The following is a 19,909-nucleotide window of genomic DNA, read 5'->3' as shown; positions in this document are numbered from 1 at the left end:
GACACAGGCAGAGGGAGAAGCAGGCTCCATGCAGGGGCTCCCCCTAACATTTTCCTATGATTAGAATACTGATCTCTCCTTCCAGTTCCAATGTTAAAATACAGTTTCACTATGTTCAGAAAGACTAATGTTACAAAATTCACTTATTGTTTTTTTTCCCTTCTGACCCTTATTCCTCTAATCCATTCTCTTTATTGAACAGCTTATTTCATCTACCTCTATTATTTCACACTCTCATTGATGAATGAATCAAATCTTATTTTTGTATAATCCCTTAGAGCTGCTGCAAAAATCAGAACGTAATGTTTCTGCCCTAGAATCACTGAACACAGGAGGAAACTGAAGCTCAGAAAGAAAAACTTATATAAAGTATCTATCAATACTTGGCAAACTGATGATCAAGCTGGAACTCAGGTCTGACTCTGAAGCTGCAACAACTATTCCATGGTGCTGCCCAGACATTAGGCTTGGCAGGAACAAAAAGCCATGTATGCAACAAGTATGGTTCAAATTAAGTGAATATAAGACCATGCAATAATGCTATAAGGCTTTCATTAGCATATAGTTTAAAAAATACCCAGCTTCGCAACTATCCTATTATCAACATCTCACATCTAATTAGATGACAGAAAACTCTAAATCCATGTATGTATTGTACTTCATTTGCATAAATGAGCATCACATGCACATTTATACACTTGCTGCTAATCCCTGAAGGCTTCATTTAGATGGGATTAAGAATGGAAAACTAAGTCTGGTCCTAAGAGATAACAGACATATATGGAACCTAGAAATTAGCACGGCATTTAGCTCAATCTTTCCTGTGGTTTTTATCAGTTTAGTTTTAATTTAGCACAGTCACTCTCACATGTAAATAAGTCCCCACTTCTGTCATAAGAAATTATGCCTCTGACACAGTTACTCAGAGCTGGAATTTTGTGATCTCTATAAAAAAACAGTGCATCAAACCTCTGACTAGAAACTATAACAATCTCTACTGGAAAAATTGAATTTTGCCTTTATCATTTTATGTTCTTATACATCTTCAAGGATTGTATGTGTATGTACAGCCATATAATACTTAAATTATTTAAATTTTCCAGGATAGACCATTTCCCTGGGTTCAATAATGAATGAATAAAATGTGACCCTAGTAATAATAAAACCTAAAATATGGAACATTCTTGCTATGAAACTTCACTCCTACATTCCAATTAAACAAACACTTATCAAACATATAAGTAACTATGATTCCTCATTTGCCTTCAGAGAACTAACTTAGCACAAGGAGAAAATAAAAAATTATACATATTATATGATATAATTAAGAGGTATATACACAAAAGGTACGAAAAAAAGACATACAGGAATTTAAAGAAAGGATCAGGGCAACCCGGGTAGCTCAGCGGTTTAGCGCCTGCCTTCAGCCCAGGGCATGATCCTGGAGACCTGGGATCGAGTCCTATGTCGGGCTCCCTGCATGGAGCCTGCTTCTTCCTCTGCCTGTGTCTCTGCCTCTCTCTTTCTCTCTCTGTGTGTCTCTTGTGAATAAATAAAATCTGAAGAAAGGAAAGAAGGAAGGAAGGAAGGAAGGAAGGAAGGAAGGAAGGAAGGAAGGAAGGAAGGAAGAGAGAGAGAGAAAGAAAGGATCACATCCATGGGCTCATAAAAGGATAGAGGAAAATGACATCACAGAATAAATTTTAGAAGATAAGTAGGACTCCCATTGTGGGAGTGACGGAGGAAAGAGTGTTTTGAGCAGAGAAAATAAGAAGAAGCCTCAAAGTGGAAGAAGATAGCACATATTCAAAAAATATTAATCAGCTTCACCAGAGTGTAGGGGAATAATAGCAAATAAAACTGGAAAAACAGAATTGTATAATCTTGGACTTGTCAGTTACCTAAACAAATCTGCTAAAATGTACCACATAAACCCCTACCACATAAATGCCAAGAAAAGGCTGGAAGAAGCACATCTTGCATGCCAGAATAAGGACCTAAAATAAAAGTCTGATATTCTATAAAAGTAATGAGATACTGGCAACAACAGTCAAAATCAACGTTTTCAAAAATCTAAAAATCAACCAAAGACTTGCGACAATCCAAGAAACTTTTATTCAGGAAAAATAGCTGACTTTCAGTAAACACAGCTTTACAACATTTTAACTTGCCCTATTTCCCTCTCCCCAGCTCTATGGAAGCCTTGGAAACTAACAACCTAATTTGCGAACATGGTAGATGTGAACAACAGCAGTCCAGTAGCCACTTAAGGGGGCAGAAGAGGTTAGGAACTTCCCACAAAACCACATCTCTGGAAAACTGTCACTATTTAAACTGTCTAGCAGCTCACTGGAAAACCTCCATACTCAGGGCTTATATTCAGGACTCCCAGCCCACATGTGAACCATCCTATTCCCAGGGTTTTTGTTAAAAATTATCAGAGACAGCTGTCCTCAGTGACAAACAGTTAAGGCAAACAAAATTTTCCTTAAAAAACTTAAGAGGAAAAACTGAGGGTACATAGAGAACCTAGAAAAGCTCCTGAGTATCTAGAAGGCATACACATGCCCAGGAAAGACTAGGAAAAGTCCTAATCTATCATCTTTGCCTTGATATTCTACATACCCCAGAAATGAAGGCTAAGGCACAGTGTAAACTGCTACTGCATGAAAGAAGCCACAACACACAGGCCCACACCGATACCTACACCCACACCCATACCCACACTCACATACACACTGAGAAAACCCTTCAGCAAAGGCTGGAAGACTACAGGTTCAATATCTAAGGAAAACTGTCTAATTATTTGCTGACCACTAAGCTAATCAAGTAGACGTCAGTGCTTATACAGAACAAACAATATAGAATGTAAAGAATTTATCCCCAAAAGTAATGAAACAAATAACAACAATAAATGTTAGGAAAGAGATGTTTTATTCCCAGAGTAGCTATAATACATTATTAAAAATATCTATTTTTCAACAAATCATTATGAGACACACACACACACAAAAAGAGAGTATTATTCATACAATGAGACAAAAAAATCAGTAAAAACTATCTCTGAGGAAGCTCAGATGTTGGATTTACTAGACAAAGACTTTAAGTCAGATAATGCAAATACGTTCAAGGAACTAAATAGACCACGTCCAAAGAATCAAAGGCAATTATCAGAATAATTTTTCACCAAACAGAGAATATCAACAGGAATAAAAAATTTTTTAAAGAAGAACCAAGGGGCACCTGGGTGGCATAGTCGGTTAAGCCTCTGACTCTTGGTTTTGGCTCAGGTCATGATCTCAAAGTGGTGAGACTGAGGTTCATGTCAGGCTCCATGCTAAGCATGGAGTCTGCTTAAGATTTTCTCTCCCTTAAGGCACCTGGGTGGCTCAGTCGGTTAAGTGACAAACTTGATTTTGGCTCATGTTGTGATCTCAGGGTCATTAAGATCAAGCTCTGCATAGGGTTCTGCATTCAGTGGAAAGTCTGCTTCTCTCTCTATCCATCTCTCCCTCTCCCCCTCTCCAGCATGCTCTCCCTCTAAAATAAATATTCCCAGGGCTTTTGTTATTTGTATAACTTTCTCTTTCTCTCCCTCTGCCCTCCCTCTTGCTCGCACTCTCTCTAAATAAATCTTTTTTTAAAAAAATTTAAATACAGAACAGCCAAATGGAAATCTTAGAATTTGAAACTATAATTGAAATGAAAAACTAACTAAAGAGGTTTAACAGTAAAAAAAAAAAAAAAAAAAAAAAAAGAGGCTCAACAGTAGACTTAAGGTAGAAGAATCACCAAACTTAAACACAGACCAATTTTCCAGTCTAAAGAACAGAAATTTTTTTTTAAATGAAGAAAAATGAACTCAGCCTCAGACTTGTGGATTATCATCAAGCATACCAAAATACATATAACAGTAATCCCAGAAGGAAAAATCAAATTTATATAAGTGGCTGAAATCCTAAATTTAATGGAAAACATAGGGAGTCCTTAATGATAAAATGAAGGCATTAGTAAGTAACCCATATCCACATGAAAAAATAAACAGCACCAAATAAAGATAGCTATACAAATATAAAAGACAATATAAAAATATTTTGGGGGGCACGTGGGTGGCTTAGTTAGTGGCTTAGTCTGACTCTTTATCTCAGGATTGTGAATTCAAGTCCCACATTGGGATTCACGCTGGAGGTAGAGCCTACTTTAAAAAAAAAAAAATGTTCGTTAAGAACACTTTTGCTATCTGGATAAAAATACACTTGCATAAAGCAGTAATTATAAAGCTACAATTGATGGGCTTTTTCTAAAGTAAAATGTGAAATTTGCATGAACACAGGGAAGAAGAAATGAAAAGAATTCTATTAAAGCAATGTTTCCATATTATTATTTTTTTTTTAGAGAGAGCAGGTGGTGAGGGAATGGCAGAGGGAAAGAGATAATACTAAGTAGGATCCATCTTCTGCACAAAGCCCAATGTGGGGTTTGATCTCACAACCCTGAGATCATGACCTGAGCCAAAATCAAGAGTCAGATGCTTAACTGACTGAACCACCCAGGCGCCCCAGCTTTTGCATACTATTATAGCATTAAGTTGGTATCAACCTGAACTACATTAAGATATTAAAATAGTAATCACCAAGAAAATAAAGATTATGATAAAAGAAATAACAAGTAAAATATATACAGGAAAACAATACAAAAGAAGAGAGTAAAAGAGTAACAGAAAAACTAAAAAGATGTAAGACATGTAGAAAACAAACAGCAAAATGGCAAACATAAAACTTAATATATTACTAATTACATTAAATATAAAGAATTCCACACTCCCAAAAAGAGGATTGGCAAAATGGACCACAACAAACAAAATCATGCAATTTTATACCAAGAAAGGAAAATGGTGGCCTGGGTGACTCAGTTGGTTGACATTATACTCTTGGTTCAGGCTAAGGTCATGATCTCATGGGTAGTGGGGTCAAGCCCTGAGTTGGGATCTGCACTCAACCGGGAGTCTGCTTGAAGATTCTCTCCCTCTGTCCCTTGCCCAACTTTCTCTCTTTCTCAAATAAATAAATCTTTTTTTTTTAATAAATTTTTTTATTTATTTATGATAGTCACACACACACAGAGAGAGAGAGAGAGAGAGAGAGAGAGAGAGAGAGAGAGGCAGAGACACAGGCAGAGGGAGAAGCAGGCTCCATGCACCGGGAGCCCGATGTGGGATTCGATCCCGGGTCTTCAGGATCACGCCCTGGGCCAAAGGCAGGCGCTAAACCGCTGCGCCACCCAGGGATCCCAATAAATAAATCTTAATAAAAAAAAACAAGACCCATCTGTATGCTGCCTTACAAGAGGTTCATTTTAGACCTAAAGACACCTGCAGAGCAAAAATGGGTGGCGAAACATCTATCATGCAAATGGATGTCAAAAGAAAGCCAGAGTAGCAACTTATATTGGACAAACTAGACTTTAAAACAACGACTGTGGGAGCACCTGGGTGGCTCAGCTGTTTAAAGCATCTGCCTTCAGCTCAGTTAATAATCCCAGGGCCCTAGGATCAAGCCCTGAATCAGGGTGCCTGCTTCTCCTTCTCCCTCTGCCTGCCACTCTCCCTGCTTGTACTCTTTCTCTCAATAAACAAATAAACAAATAAAATCTTAAAAAGTAAGTAAATAAACTAAAACAAAGACTGTAAAAAAAGATGAAGAAGGGCATTATATAAAGGGGACAATCCAACAAGAAGATATAACATTTTTAAATATTTATGCATCCAACATGGGAGCACCCAAATACATAAAACAATAACACACATAAAGGAATTCAGTAATAGTAATACAACAATAGTAAGGACCTTTAACAACTCACATCAATGGACAGATCATCTAAACAGAAAATAAAGAAAGAAACAATGGGTTTGAATGACACACTGGACCAGATGGACTTAATAGATTAAGTTCAGAACACTTTATCCTAAAACAGCAAAAACATATTCTTTTTTTAGTGCACATGCGAAATTCCCCTGAACAGATCACGTATTAGGCCAGAAAACAGGCCTCAACAAATACAAAAAGATTAAAATCATACTATGCACCTTTTATAACCACAATGCTATGAAACTAGAAGTCAACCACAAGAAAAAGACTGAAAAGATCACAAACATACAGGTTAAATATGTATACTTGTAATGTAAACATGCTACTAAATCAATGGGTCAACTGGAATCTGAATAAAAAATTGTTTTAAATCACCCAAATATAAGTTTCCTACAAGACATACTTTAGTCAATAACCAATGGGCTAAAAGCAAAACAAGGTAAAAAGGTACACCATGTACCCTAATGAAAAAACTGGAGTATCTATACTAACATATACAAGGCACTTAAAGATAAAAATTGTTACTAGAGACAAAGGGCACTTTATAATTATAAGAACTGAAATCCATCAAGAAGATGTAAAAATTATAAACACATATGCACCTAACAACAGTACTTCCAAACACAAGAGGGAAAAACTGACTTAAAGGAAGAAATAGATAATTCTACAATATTTGGAGAATTCATTACTCTGTTTTTGATACTGGATAAAACAATCAGACAAAAGATTATCAAGGAAAGAGACTTGAACAAACTATAAGCCAAGTAGTCTTAGCAAACATCTATCAAACAGTCCAAGCTTTATATCATTTTCACATGCACATAGAACATTCCCTATGACATGCCATAAACAAATCTCAATAAATGTAAAGGAGTGAAATCATATAAAATATATTCTCCAAAAAAAAAAAAAATAAAAAAAAAATAAAATAAAATATATTCTCCAACCACAAAAGAATAAAATTAGAAAGCATTATCCGTTAAAATATTTGAGAAATTTGCAAATATGTGAAAATTTACAGAACAGTCTCCTAAATAACCAATGAGCCACAAAAGAAATACCAAGATAAGTTAGGAAATACTTTGAGATAAAAACACAAAACTTGGGGCAGCCCGGGTGGCTCAGCAGTTTAGCGCCGCCTTCAGCCCAGGGCATGATCCTGGAGACCTGGGATTGAGTCCCACGTCAGGCTCCCTGCATGGAGCCTGCTTCTCCCTCTGCCTGTGTCTCTGCCTCTCTCTCTCTCTCTCTCCCTCTGTCTCTGTCTCTGTCTCTCATGAATAAATAAAATCTTTAAAAGAAAAAAAAACTTATGGGATGTAGCAAAAGCAGCAAGAGCTCTGTTGTAAGGAAAATTTATAGTGTAAAAATCTATAAAAAAGAAAATCTCAAATCAACATGTACACCTTAAATTAACACAATGTTATATATCAATTAAATGTAAATTTAAAAAATAAAATCTTAAATAGTTTAAAACTTTAAAAAAGATCTCAAAACAACCAACTAACTGTTCCCTTAAGAAATCAGAAAAAAAGGGACACTTGGGTGGCTCCGTTGGTTAAGCATCCAACTCTTTTTTTGTTGTTGTTGTTTAGATTTTTTTTTTTAATTCATTCATGAGAGAGACAGAGACAGAGAGGCAGAGACACAGGCAGAGGGAGAAGTAGGCTCCATGCAGGGAGCCTGACATGGGACTCAATCCCGGGTCTCCAGGATCAGGCTCTGGACTGAAGGCGGCGCTAAACCGCTGAGCCACCCGGGCTGCCTCCAACTCTTGATTATGACTCAGATCATGATCTCAGGGTTCTGAGAAGGAACCCTGCAACTGACTCTGCACTCTATGGGAGCCTGCTTAAGATTCTCTCCCTCTTCCTCTGCCCCTCCCCCTGTCTGCATGCTCTAATAAATAAATAAATCTTAAAAAAACAAACAGAAAAATAATAAACTAACCCAAAGCCAGTAAACAGAAAGAATTAGATTATAGTGACATAAATACAATAGAGAAAAAAAAGAAAGTAAATCAACAAAATAAAAAGTTGGTTCTTTGAAAAGATCAACAGAATAAATAATCATTTAGATAAAACAAGAACGAAAAAGACCCAAATTACTAAATAAGTAATTATTACCTTACATAAATAAAAATTATTGTAAAGAATTATAGGGAATACTACAAACAGCTGTAATCAAATTTTATAACTATTTTTTAAAAGATTTTATTTATTTATTCGTGAGAGACACAGAGAGAAAGAGACACAGGCAGAGGGAGAAGCAGGCTCCATCAGGGAACCTGACGTGGGACTCGATCCCGGGTCCCAGGTTCACACCCTGGTCTGAAGGCAGCGCTAAACCGCTGAGCCACCCGGGCTGCCTAAATTTTATAACTAAATGAAGGGGATAAATTTCTAGAAGACACAAAGTTCTAAAATCTATTCACAAAGAAATTCTCTGAATAAAAGCCATAACAAGTAAAGAAAAGTCTAAAATCAAATGGTTTCACTAGTGGATTCTACCAAAACTTAAGAATGAATACCAATCCTTAACAAACTCTCCCAAAATACAGAAGAGATGGAAACACGTCTCCATTTATTCTGTGACACCAGTTTTCCCTGATTCCAAAACCAGAGAAAGACTACAAGAAAACTACAAATATATATTTACTTATATAAATGCAAAAATCCTGAGAAAATGCCAGCAAACCAAATCCAGAAACATACACAAAGGATGATCATACATAAACCATGACCAAGCATGGATTGTCCCAAGCATGTAAGATTGTTTCAACATATGAAAGTCAACTAATGTCATACATCATATTAATAAATCCCAAAAGGCACACAATCATCTAAATAGGCACTGAAAAAAAGACAAAATTCAACATTCTTTCATGATAAACACAAGACTAAGTCAGAAATAGAGAACGTCATCAACATGAAAAAGGACATATAAGAAAACCCACAGCTGGGCAGCCCGGGTGGCACAGCGGTTTAGTGCCGCCTTCAGCCCAGGGTATGATCCTGGAGACCTGGGATCGAGTCCCACGTCGGGCTCCCTGCGTGGAGCCTACTTCTCCCTCTGCCTGTGTCTCTGCCTCTCTCTCTCTCTCTCTCTCTCTCTCTCTGTGTCTCTCATGAATAAATATATATATATTTTTTTTTTTAAAGAAAAAACCCACAGCTGGGACACCTGGGTGGCTCAGAGGTTAAGCACCTGCCTTTGGCTCAGGGCATGATCCTGGAGTTCTGGAATCAAGTCCCACATCGGGCTCCCTGTGGGGAGCTTGCTTCTCCCTCTGCCTGTGTCTCTGCCTCTCTCTCTGTGTCTCTCATGAATAAATAAATAAAATATTAAAAAAAAGAAAACCCACAGCTAACCTCACACTTAATGATTACCCTGTAAGATCAACAACAAGACTGGATTGGAAGTCTGCTCTCACCATTTGTATTTAATATTATACAGTAGGTTCTAGCCAAGGCAAGAAAAATTAAAAGGATCCAGATTGGAAGGGAAAAAATGAGACCACTTCTTTCTCATCAGAGATGACACATCACATGTATCTAAAATCCTAACAACTCATTAAAAAACTACCAGAACTGTTAAATTAGTTAGAGATATTTGCAAGATACAGGACTACTATACAGAATTCAACTATGTTCCTATATACTACAAATAACCATCCAAAAATAGAATTAAGAGGGACACCTGGGTGGCTCAGTGGTTAAGCATCTCCCTTTGGCTCAAGTCGTGATCCTGGGGTCCTTGGGTCCTGGGATCAAGTCCTGCATTGGGCTCCCTGCAGGGAGCCTGCTTTTCCCTCTGCCTATGTCTCTGTCTCTCTCTGTGTGTCTCTCATGAATAAATAAATAAATAAAATCTGGGATGCCTGGGTGGTTCAGTGGTTGAGTGTCTGCCTTCAACCTAGGGTGTGATCCCAATGTCCTGGGATCGAGTTCCACATCACACTCCCCACAGGGAGCCTGCTTCTCCCTCTGCCTATGTCTCTGCCTCTCTCTGTGTGTCTCTCATGAATAAATAAATAAAATGTATAAACAAATAAATAAAATCTTTTAAAAAATAGAATTAAGAAAATAATTCCATTTATAATAGCATCAAAAGAATAAAATATTAAGGGATCCCTGGGTGGCGCAGTGGTTTAGCGCCTGCCTTTGGCCCAGGGCGCAATCCTGGAGACCCGGGATCGAGTCCCACATCGGGCTCCTGGTGCATGGAGCCTGCTTCTCCCTCTGCCTGTGTCTCTGCCTCTCTCTCTCTCTCTCTGTGTGACTATCATAAATAAATTAATTAATTAAAAATTTTAAAAAAAAAAGAATAAAATATTAAGAAACAAATTTTGTCAAAAAAAATGCAATTGTTAAACATGTAAAACTAGAAAACATTATTGAAAGAAATTTAAAATCTAAATAAAAGGGGGCACCTTGGTGGTTCAGCCAGTTAAGCACCTGCCTTTATGATCATGATCTCAGGGTCCTGGGATGGAGCCCCACATCCAGCTCCCTGATCAGTGGGGAGTCGTCTTTTCCTTCCCCCTCTGCCCCTCCCCCTATCCATGTGCTCATGCTCTCTCTTCTCTCAAATAAATAAATAAAATCTTTAAAAAATATATCTACATAAATGAAAAGATATTTCATGTTAATGGACTAGAATACTAATACTGTTAAGATAGTAATATTCCTCAAATTGATCTACAGGTTCAATGCAATTCCTGCCAAAATTCCAACTGGAAAAAGGTGCCAAGATAATTCAGTGGAGGAAAGGATAGTTTTTTCAACACATGGTGCTGAAATAACTGAACATCTATAAGCAAAACCATGAAGTTAGACCTCTATCTCACACTATATACAAATTCACCAAAAAAGATAGAACACCTAAATGTAAGAGATCAAACTCTAACATTCTTGGAAGAAAATACAAGAGTCTTTATGACCCTGAATCAGGCAATGGTTTCTTAAATATGAACCCTAAAGGGGGCATCTAGCTGACTCAGCTGGTGCAAGATGTCACTCTGGATCTTGGGGTCATGAGTTCAAGCCCTATATTGGGCATGGAGCCTACTTAAAACAACAAAAAAATGAAACCTAAAGCACAGGCAAAAAAAGAAAAAATAAATAAACTGAAGTTCACCAAAATGAAAAACCTTTGTGCTTGAAAGGGACACCATCAAGAAAGTGAAATGACACTCACTGAATGGGATGTTTATATTTACAAATCATATAGCTAAGTACCTAGATTATATAAAGACATCTTACAACATAAAGACAACTTAATTTGAGAATGGGCAAAAGAATACAGACTTCTCTAAATATATACAAATAGCCAAAAAGCACATGAAAATATGCTCAACATCATTATCCATCAAGGAAATGCAATCAAAACCACAAAATATTACTTCATCCCATTAGAATGGCTAGAATCATAGAGTCGGATAATAACAAGAGTTAGTGAGGATGCTGAGTAATTGGAACCTTCATACATTGCAGGCAGAAATATGAAATGGGGCAACCACTTTTGAAAACAATCTGGCAGTTCCTCAAAATGTTAGAGTTCTAGAATTACCATATGACCCAACAATTCATGTCCACACGAAAACTTGTACTCAGAAGTTCATAGCAGCATTATTCATAATACCCAATAGAGGAAACAATCTAAACACCTGTTAACTGATTAATGGATAAATAAAATGCAGTATGTCTATAAAATGGAATATTATTCGGCAATAAAAAGAAACAAAATGCTGGTATATTCTAGAACATGGAAGAACACTGAAAACATTACGCTAAGTGAAAGAACCAAGTAACAAAAGAGAACAATTTGTATTTTTATATTTACATGAAATATTTAGATAAGGCAAATCTACATTGACAGAAAACAGATCAGTAGTTGCCTAGAGATGGAGGGGATGATAAGTGGGACGGCTGGGGGTGACAGGTAAGGAGTATGCAGTTTCTTTGTGGGGTAATGAAACTGTTCTAAAATTGATTGCAGTAATGAACGTACAACTCGATAAAAAAATTGTATACCTAAAATGGGCAAATGTATGGTATGTGACTTATAATTCAACAAAGCTGTTACCAAAAAGAGTAAGCTGGGACCTACCCACTAAATCTTTTGGGCCGACTGCTGACTGAAACAAAAGATTTAAATAGCATCCATGGTCTCCAAACAAAATATCAAAAATGTCTAGGATATAATCAAAAAAAGTCAATCATCATACCAAGAACCAGGAAAATTACTTGAATTTTAAAAAAGACAATTAAGGGATCCCTGGGTGGCGCAGCGGTTTAGCGCCTGCCTTTGGCCCAGGGCGCGATCCTGGAGACCTGGGATCAATCCCACGTCGGGCTCCCGGTGCATGGAGCCTGCTTCTCCCTCTGCCTATGTCTCTGCCTCTCTCTCTCTCTGTGACTATCAAAAATAAATAAAAATTAAAAAAAAATAATAATAAATAAAAATAAAATAAAATAAAAAAGACAATTAACATATATAATATCACACATGAATCAAATGTCAGAATTACCTGACAAGGATTTTTTTTTTTAATTTTTATGTATTTATGATAGTCACAGAGAGAGAGAGAGGCAGAGACACAGGCGGAGGGAGAAGCAGGCTCCATGCACCGGGAGCCTGATATGGGATTCGATCCCGGGTCTCCAGGATCGCGCCCTGGGCCAAAGGCAGGCGCCAAACCACTGCGCCACCCAGGGATCCCCCTGACAAGGATTTTAAAGTAGCCATCATGCTTTAATGAGCAGTGATATACTATTAAAACAAACAAAAAAGTTTACCAAAGAAATAGCAAATACAGAAAAGAACCAAATGGAAATTACAGAACTGAAAAATAACCAAAACAAAAAGCCATTAGATGGGCTCAATCACAGAATGAATACAAGAGATGAAAAAAAGTTGAAAGCGGAAGTAGAACAAAAGGAATTACCCAATCTAAACAAAAGAGGGAAAAAATGCCTCATGCACTGTAAGATTATAACAAAAGATCTAAGAGTTGTATTTTCACAGTCACAGAGAGAGTGCCCCAGAAAAATCATTCTAAAAATGGCTGAAACATCCAAAATTTGAAACATCCAAAATGGCAAAAGACATAAACTTACAGTTCAAAAAGCTAACAGAGGAGCACCTGGTTGGCTCACTCAGTAGAGCATGCAACTCCTGATCTCAGGGTTGTGAGTTCAAGCCCCACATTGCGCATGGAGCCTACTTTAAAAACTAAAAATAAAAAGCTAACAGTACTCCAAATAGGTTAAGCACAAACAAATTCCTGCCAAGGTATATCATAATTAAACTTCTGAAAACTAAAGACAAAGGAAAAGCCTTTAAAGCAGCCAGGGAGAAAGAATATACCACCTCGGGGATCCCTGGGTGGCTCAGAGGTTTAGCGCCTGCCTTTGGCCCAGGGCACGATCCTGGAGTCCCGGGATCGCGGGATGGAGTCCCGCGTCAGGCTCCCTGCATGGAGCCTGCTTCTCCCTCCTCCTGTGTCTGCCTCTCTCTCTCTCTCTATGTCTATCATAAATCAATCAATCAATCAATCAATCTTAAAAAAAAATACACCACCTCGAGGAAAACACAAATTCCAATAATAGAGGATTTCTCATCTGAAATCATGGAGGTCTAAGAGAGGTGGCACAACATTTTCAAATGCTGTAAGAGCCGTCAACCACAAATTCTACAAAGAGAAACAGCTGCAAAGATCTTAAGAAAACTAAAAAACAAAAGTTCCACAGTTTATATCTTAGTACTAACAAATCACAATGTATATGGGACCATTAAATGAGCAATTACAGGTTTTTCTTATAACAGTAAATATCTGGGAATTACAGATTTCCCCCTCACAAACACCAATGCCAATGAGATACATATATGTAGATGGCTTAATGCATATTCTCTACTTCCTTAATTCTCTTAAAAAGAAATAGTTCTAAAAAAAAAGTTCTGTCACTGTTCAAGATCTTTTATCAATTTGATAGTTTTTGTTCTACTTTTTTTTTAATTTTATTTTTTTAAGATTGTATTTATTTATTCATGAGAGACACAGAGAGGCAGAGACATAGGCAGAGTGAGAAGCAGGCTCCATGCCAGGAACCTGATGCAGGAGGACTCGATCCCAGGACCATGCCCTGAGCCAAAGGCAGATGCTTAACCCCTGAGCCACCCAGGCGTCCCAGTTTTTGTTCTACTTGAAAATTCCAAAACTTATGAGCCTCAAATCAGAGTTATTTGTTTAAAGAAGATGGAAGATATATATGTCTCAACAATCCATAAGATCCATTTTAAATAGTATCTGCTGGGACACCTGGGTGGCTCGGCGGTTGAGCACCTGACTTCTGCACAGGGCGAAATCCTGGAGTTCCAGGATTGAGTCCCACATCGAGCTCCTGGCATGGAGCCTACTTCTCCCTCTGTCTCTGCCTCTCTCTCTCTCTCTCTCTCTCTCTGTCTCTCATGAATAAATAAATAATCTTTTAAAAATAAATAAATAGTATCTGCTAAAGAGGAAGCCTGAATGAACCTCTATAATCATGTAACAGCTTAACTATGTTAAAAGCCAAGTATGAGAGCAAATATTATTTATCTTAATCCACTCTAATTTATTACTAATATATATATGTTTTTTTAAACAAGAATGACTATGCAAGTATGACTAATGACCTGTTAAACAGCCAAGAAACAAACAGATGGTCATCTTGCAAAACTGTGAATTCAAGATCTGTTTCACATTATTTACCAACTGACTCACTCAAATAATTTTTATCGTTTTTAAATATACTAAGTACTGTACAAGGCAGTGATAAAAAGATAAATAACATATTACAACACTGATGTAATTATTATAGAATATATATCCAGTCTTCATTCCTGGCTCCTAGCACAGAGCTAAAACCTTTAGAATTTTCTTGATGGGGTAAGAAGAGCATCTTTTGTTACTCATAATAAGCCCCTTTCAACCATATCTTGGAGAATGAGGGGTGGTTGCCATAAGAACCAACCCCTGACCTCAAGATGGGGAAAAGGGGTGCAGATTGAGTTTATCACAATCAACCAATGATTATGCCTACATAACGAAGCCTCCATAACACCCTAACTGAAGGGAATCAGAAGCTTCTGGGTTGGTGAACACATGAAGGTGTCGGGAGGATGGTGCCCCCAAAGAAAAGCACAGAAGCTCATGGAAGCTCCATGCCCCTTACTACATACCTTGCCCTATGCATCTCTTCCATTTGCTGTTCCTGAATTATACCCTTTATAATAAGCAAGTAACGGTTAAGTAAAGAGCTTTCTGGAGTCCTGTGAGCCATTACAGTACATTATTGATCGGAAGAAGGGATTGTAGGAAGCCCCAATTTACAGTCAGCTGGTCAAAAGTGCAGGTCACAACATGGGACTTGCAATTAGCGTAGTAGTGCGGGGTACAGGAGGTGGGCAGGGGCTAAGTTCTCCACCGTGGAGACTACACAAACTCCAGGTAGGTGGTGTCATAATTAGGTTAACTCGTAGGACACCCAGTATGGGTCTGGAGAGTTGGAGAACGTAAGGGAAAAGCCCACATATGTGATGTCAGTAGCGTCGTGAGTAGTGTAGAAAAAACAGTAGGCATGATCTTAAATCTCAATAAACTCCTTGTCATGACAAAAATAGGTGCACAAGAAATCATTTAAATAAAATGGTATGTACTTTAATAGGTACATGTACCAAGTGCCAGGAAAGTAAGCAACTAATGATGCCAACAAAAATGACATTTATCCTAATTTTCACGAGTTAAATACTGTAATTTCTCAGGGTTCTATCATTCCCTCTTCAAGCTCCCAGCCCAGTTCTCAGCCTGAGCTCACATAAAAAGCAATGTTTTAATTTTAAAAATTGTATGTATGTGGGCAGCCCTGGTGGCGCAGCACTTTGGTACCGTCTACAGCCTGGGGTGTGTTCCTGGAGACCCAGGATCGAGTCCCATGTCGGGCTCCCTACATGGAACCTGCTTCTCCCTCTGCCTGTGTCTCTGCCTCTCTCTCTCTCTCTCTCAAATAAATAAATAAAACATTTTTAAAAAATAAAATAAAATAAATAAAAATTGTATGTATGTATGCATTTATTTGAGAGAATGAATGCACTAACCAGGGAGCCCGACATGGAACTCAATCCTAGGACCCCAAGATCACGACCTGAATGAAAGGCAGCTGCTGAACCAACTGAGCCACCCAGCTGCCCTGGGAAGCATTTTTTAAATGAGAAGGTTTGGCCCCACACCAAACCAACTCTCTATGGAAGCCTTCACCCTCTCATCCTTATTCTTTAAAAGGTCCCCGGATGGTTTTACAGTAGCGCCTGGGTAAGTGAATGAAGTAGTGCTTGGGATGGAAATGACCATCTCTGTTCAGGAAAAATGTAACCCAAGCCTCAACCAATCTTCTGGCAATGAGGAGAGAGAGAGAGAAAGATTTCAAGTAGAAACAATATGAGCAATAAGAGACCAGCTGTGAAAGAAGAGGATTCTAAGGTTTCTAGGGTGAAGGCCTAAAACAGGACAAGGAGTATGTGCTTGACGGGGCTCAGTGAGTAGAGGGAAGGGAAAAGAAAATATAACCAAGTTTGGAGTACTCAGTACCCAAATTTAGTTATCCAATAGGTGATGAAAATAAAGAACTTGAAACTCAAGAAAAATGCGGACTGAATACACATCTTTGAAAACCATCAATCTACTGGTGCTATTTGAAGCTAGGATAGGAAGTGTAATCACACAAGGAAATTAGAGAACAAAGAAAAGAACAGAAATTGAAACTCTAAGGAATACTACATTAATCAGAGAAAATAAAAAAGGGGGAAGCATCAAATGAAGGTTTTTATCTTTGTTTTGGAAGATGTAAACCGTACCATGTATACGAGATGAGAAAAATATGAGAATATAGAGCAGATCAAAGATGTTAGCCTTAGAAAGGAGGACCCTTCGTCCCCTGGTAAAAGGAAATGAGATCAGAAATCAAACAGGCATAGGCATACTATCATTTTTAATGACAGATTCTTAATAGTTCAGGGCTGAAGCCCACCAATTTCTTGTGAATTTTCTGATTGCAAAATAAGCAATGAAGAAACATCAAGAGCAGGACGAAGGGAGGAGAATGGTAAAAATCTTTTAAGAAGCCATTCAGATTGTAGTATGTAAGAATATTCTAGGAGGTAAGAGTAAAGTTAGAATCCAGAAGTCTAGAGCGGCAATCCAGGTCACTTACATGATTTTCTCTAGTCTGCTCTGGAAAAGCAACTGTTTGATCCTGGCTTGTAGACCATTAAAGCAAATGTGGGAAGAATGAGTTGAAGACAGTAATGTAGCTTTTATGATTTTGAAACGTCAAATTTACTTCACGCTTTGCAAAAAAAAAAAAAGACCGTAGTTGCTTCCTCTGATTGCCATAAAGAGGGTTGGGGAAAGGGAGAGATACTCTCCTCTGTCACTCTCACAAAACTTGTGAGAACTTTCACTCCCAAGCATGTTTGATCCCTCCAGCAGCTGATTCCAAGAATTCTACACCTGATTCCCCCGGGCTCTTCAAGGATGAAAATTCCCTGCAGGGCTGGACTCCCCAGCTGAGAGATACACAAGTGAACACTTCTGGGACACCTGGGTGGCTCAGCAGGTGACCCATGCCTTCGGCTCAGGGCGTGATCCCGGGGTCCTGGGATCGAGTCCCACAACGGGCTCCCTGCACGAAGCCTGCTTTTCTCCTTCTGCCTGTGTGTGTGTGTGTGTGTGTGTGCGCGCGTGTCTCGTGAATAAATAAATAAAATCTTAAAAACAAAACAAAACCACTTCTTCCACGCGATGCTACTTTGGAGGAGATAAACGGGGGGGGGGGGGGGGGGTAAGGGAATAACCATACTGTGAAGCTCCCTAAGAATCCTTTACAAAGCCAATGAGTATAAAACAATGCTTGACACGAAATAGCCAACTTGTTTTCTTCCTGCATAAACGTAGTGAGTAAATAATTGATCATGTAATGTCTCTGGCACTTGGAGCTCAGTAATCTGTCCTGCCATCTCCCACACCTGTCCTCCAACAGTGAGTGGAATCCCTCTGGATCCCGGGCCTCTCGTACCACCGTCTGGAGGAGGAGAGGCGGACGGTGCCCCCGCCCGCTGCGCGAGGCGCCGGGCAGGCTCTGCGCGCAGCTCCCCGGAAGGCGGGTCGTGAGGTTGAACTACGGACCTGGCACCCGGCAGAGTACTGGGGTGCCCGACGGTTCGGGTGCGAGGGATGAGAGTGGGGACGAGAGTCGAGTCCGGAGACGAACGCATCTGGGAGCAAAAGGGCAAAACCCAGGGACACGAGAGGTTGCGGGGAGACCGAAGGTACGGAGGACTGGGCGGCAGGACGCAGGGACGAGGGTGACTCTGCGGAAACGAAACCCCGGTACTCGCGCGGGCAAAGTCTGCCGTGATCCCGGCGGGACGCGGGGGCGGGGCGCGGCGGCGGGAAGGGGCTCATCCCCGGAGGCGCCCCAAGGGCTGCAGAGGCCGGGAAACTGTGTCAGCGCCGCGAATCCCGGGGAGGGGTCGGGGAGGGGCCTGGGCCGAGGGGCGGGGAGGGTCGGCGAGGAGCGCGGGCGCGAGCGGGAGCCGCCGGCCAGGCGGGGGCGGGGCCGGACAGCCGCCCCCCCGCCACCGGGGGACCGATGCGGAGACGCGCGAGCGGGGCTGACGCGGGGCAGTGGGATGCCAGGGCCGAGTGGCCGGGCCCGAGGCGGGGCGCGGCGGCGGGAAGGCGGCGGGGCCGGGGCGGCGCTCCCACCGAGCACAGCGAGCGCGGCGCCTCCCTTACCTGGGATGAGCGAGGAGCCGCGGCGCCGCCTCCCCAGCATCCTGCGCTCAGCCGCTTCTCCCACTGCCCCAGGGGGGGGCCATTCCGCCCGCCCCGGGAGCCCGCCCTCACCGCCAGGCGCCAGCGGCCGCCAGCCCGGCCCGGCCCCGCGGAGCAGCGCCAACGCGACCCGCGCCCGCGGCCGCCTCAGCAGCGACTCCCGCCGTCGCCGCCTCAGCGCCGGCCGCCTGTCTCCCGGGCGGGCCCGGGATCTCACGGATGCAGCGATTGGCTGCTGCGAGCCCGGCCGGGAGATGTGTCGGACCCTCTGATTGGTGACTTTCGCTAGCTCCCGCCCGCTGGGGGCGATGCTCGGAACAGCCCGGGTCCAGCGGGCGTTAAGGGACCGAGCGGGAGGGACCTGACGTCGCGGCCGGGCGGGCGTGCCTGCGTCCCTGCGCGTGCGCGCTCCCCGCGACGGCTCCGGGGCAGCCACCAGCCAGGCCTGCTGGTTGCCCTGGCCTGCTGGTTGCCCTGGCGACGGCGCCCGGCTGGGGGTGTGCGCCACGCGGTCCGGGCCCCACGCGGGCGGCCTTCGTCCGCCGCACGCGGCAGAAAAGGAGCTTCTCGGAGCAGGCGCCCCCGCGTGTCCGCTGCTTCCATCCAGTACCACCTCCCCGGCCGCTCCTGGCCGAGGAGTCCAGACTCCCTGGAATAACCCAGGGACCGAGGGGGAATTCACACGGTATTGCATCCCACACAGAAGTGCGAGTGATGGGAGATGCGTCCCAACCACGGGGGAGGCGAACTGATCCTGGAGAGAAAGAAGTGAAAACTGGAGAAAAGGCCAAGGAACGAGCGACGTTGGGGAGAGGGATGAAATTTCCGACTGAAAATTAACAGTTGGCGCCGACGCCTCCCCCCCTGGCACATCCACACCAGCTTCCGGCAACGCGAGTGTCTCAGTTGTACGAGTTGTACGAACCGTGAGAGAAGATTCAAAATGCAGTAAGCAGGGCCTCGTCCGACTCTGGGAACGCCTCAAACTTTTGACTTTCGTCAATCGAACTTTCTACTTTTGTCTATTGCAACTTGTTGGTTTCGGCTCCACCATCTTCTCCACTGAACCTTCTGCTTTGGACTGAAAGAGAAATTGCTAACCTCTGACGGCTAAATTGTTATGTGTTAATGAGTCTAAACTCAGCCGGCAGCAATCATAATTATG

General features: G+C 41.2%; 1 protein-coding gene across 1 annotated transcript in view; it reads right to left on the bottom strand.

The window, feature by feature from the left end:
- TPST1 (tyrosylprotein sulfotransferase 1) overlaps positions 1–18,839 on the bottom strand; it is a 149,865-nt gene extending 131,026 nt beyond the window's left edge. The window contains exon 1 of the mRNA XM_041750350.1: positions 18,706–18,839. The gene's annotated coding sequence lies outside the window, so the exon portion shown is untranslated. The remainder of the gene's footprint in view (positions 1–18,705) is intronic.
- Positions 18,840–19,909: the final 1,070 nt, after the last annotated feature.

The sequence above is a fragment of the Vulpes lagopus genome, chromosome 3 (assembly GCF_018345385.1).
Source record: "Vulpes lagopus strain Blue_001 chromosome 3, ASM1834538v1, whole genome shotgun sequence".
NCBI lineage: Eukaryota > Metazoa > Chordata > Mammalia > Carnivora > Canidae > Vulpes > Vulpes lagopus.
The sequence above is the reverse complement of the archived record's forward strand: the minus strand, read 5'-3'. Positions and strand labels throughout refer to the sequence as shown.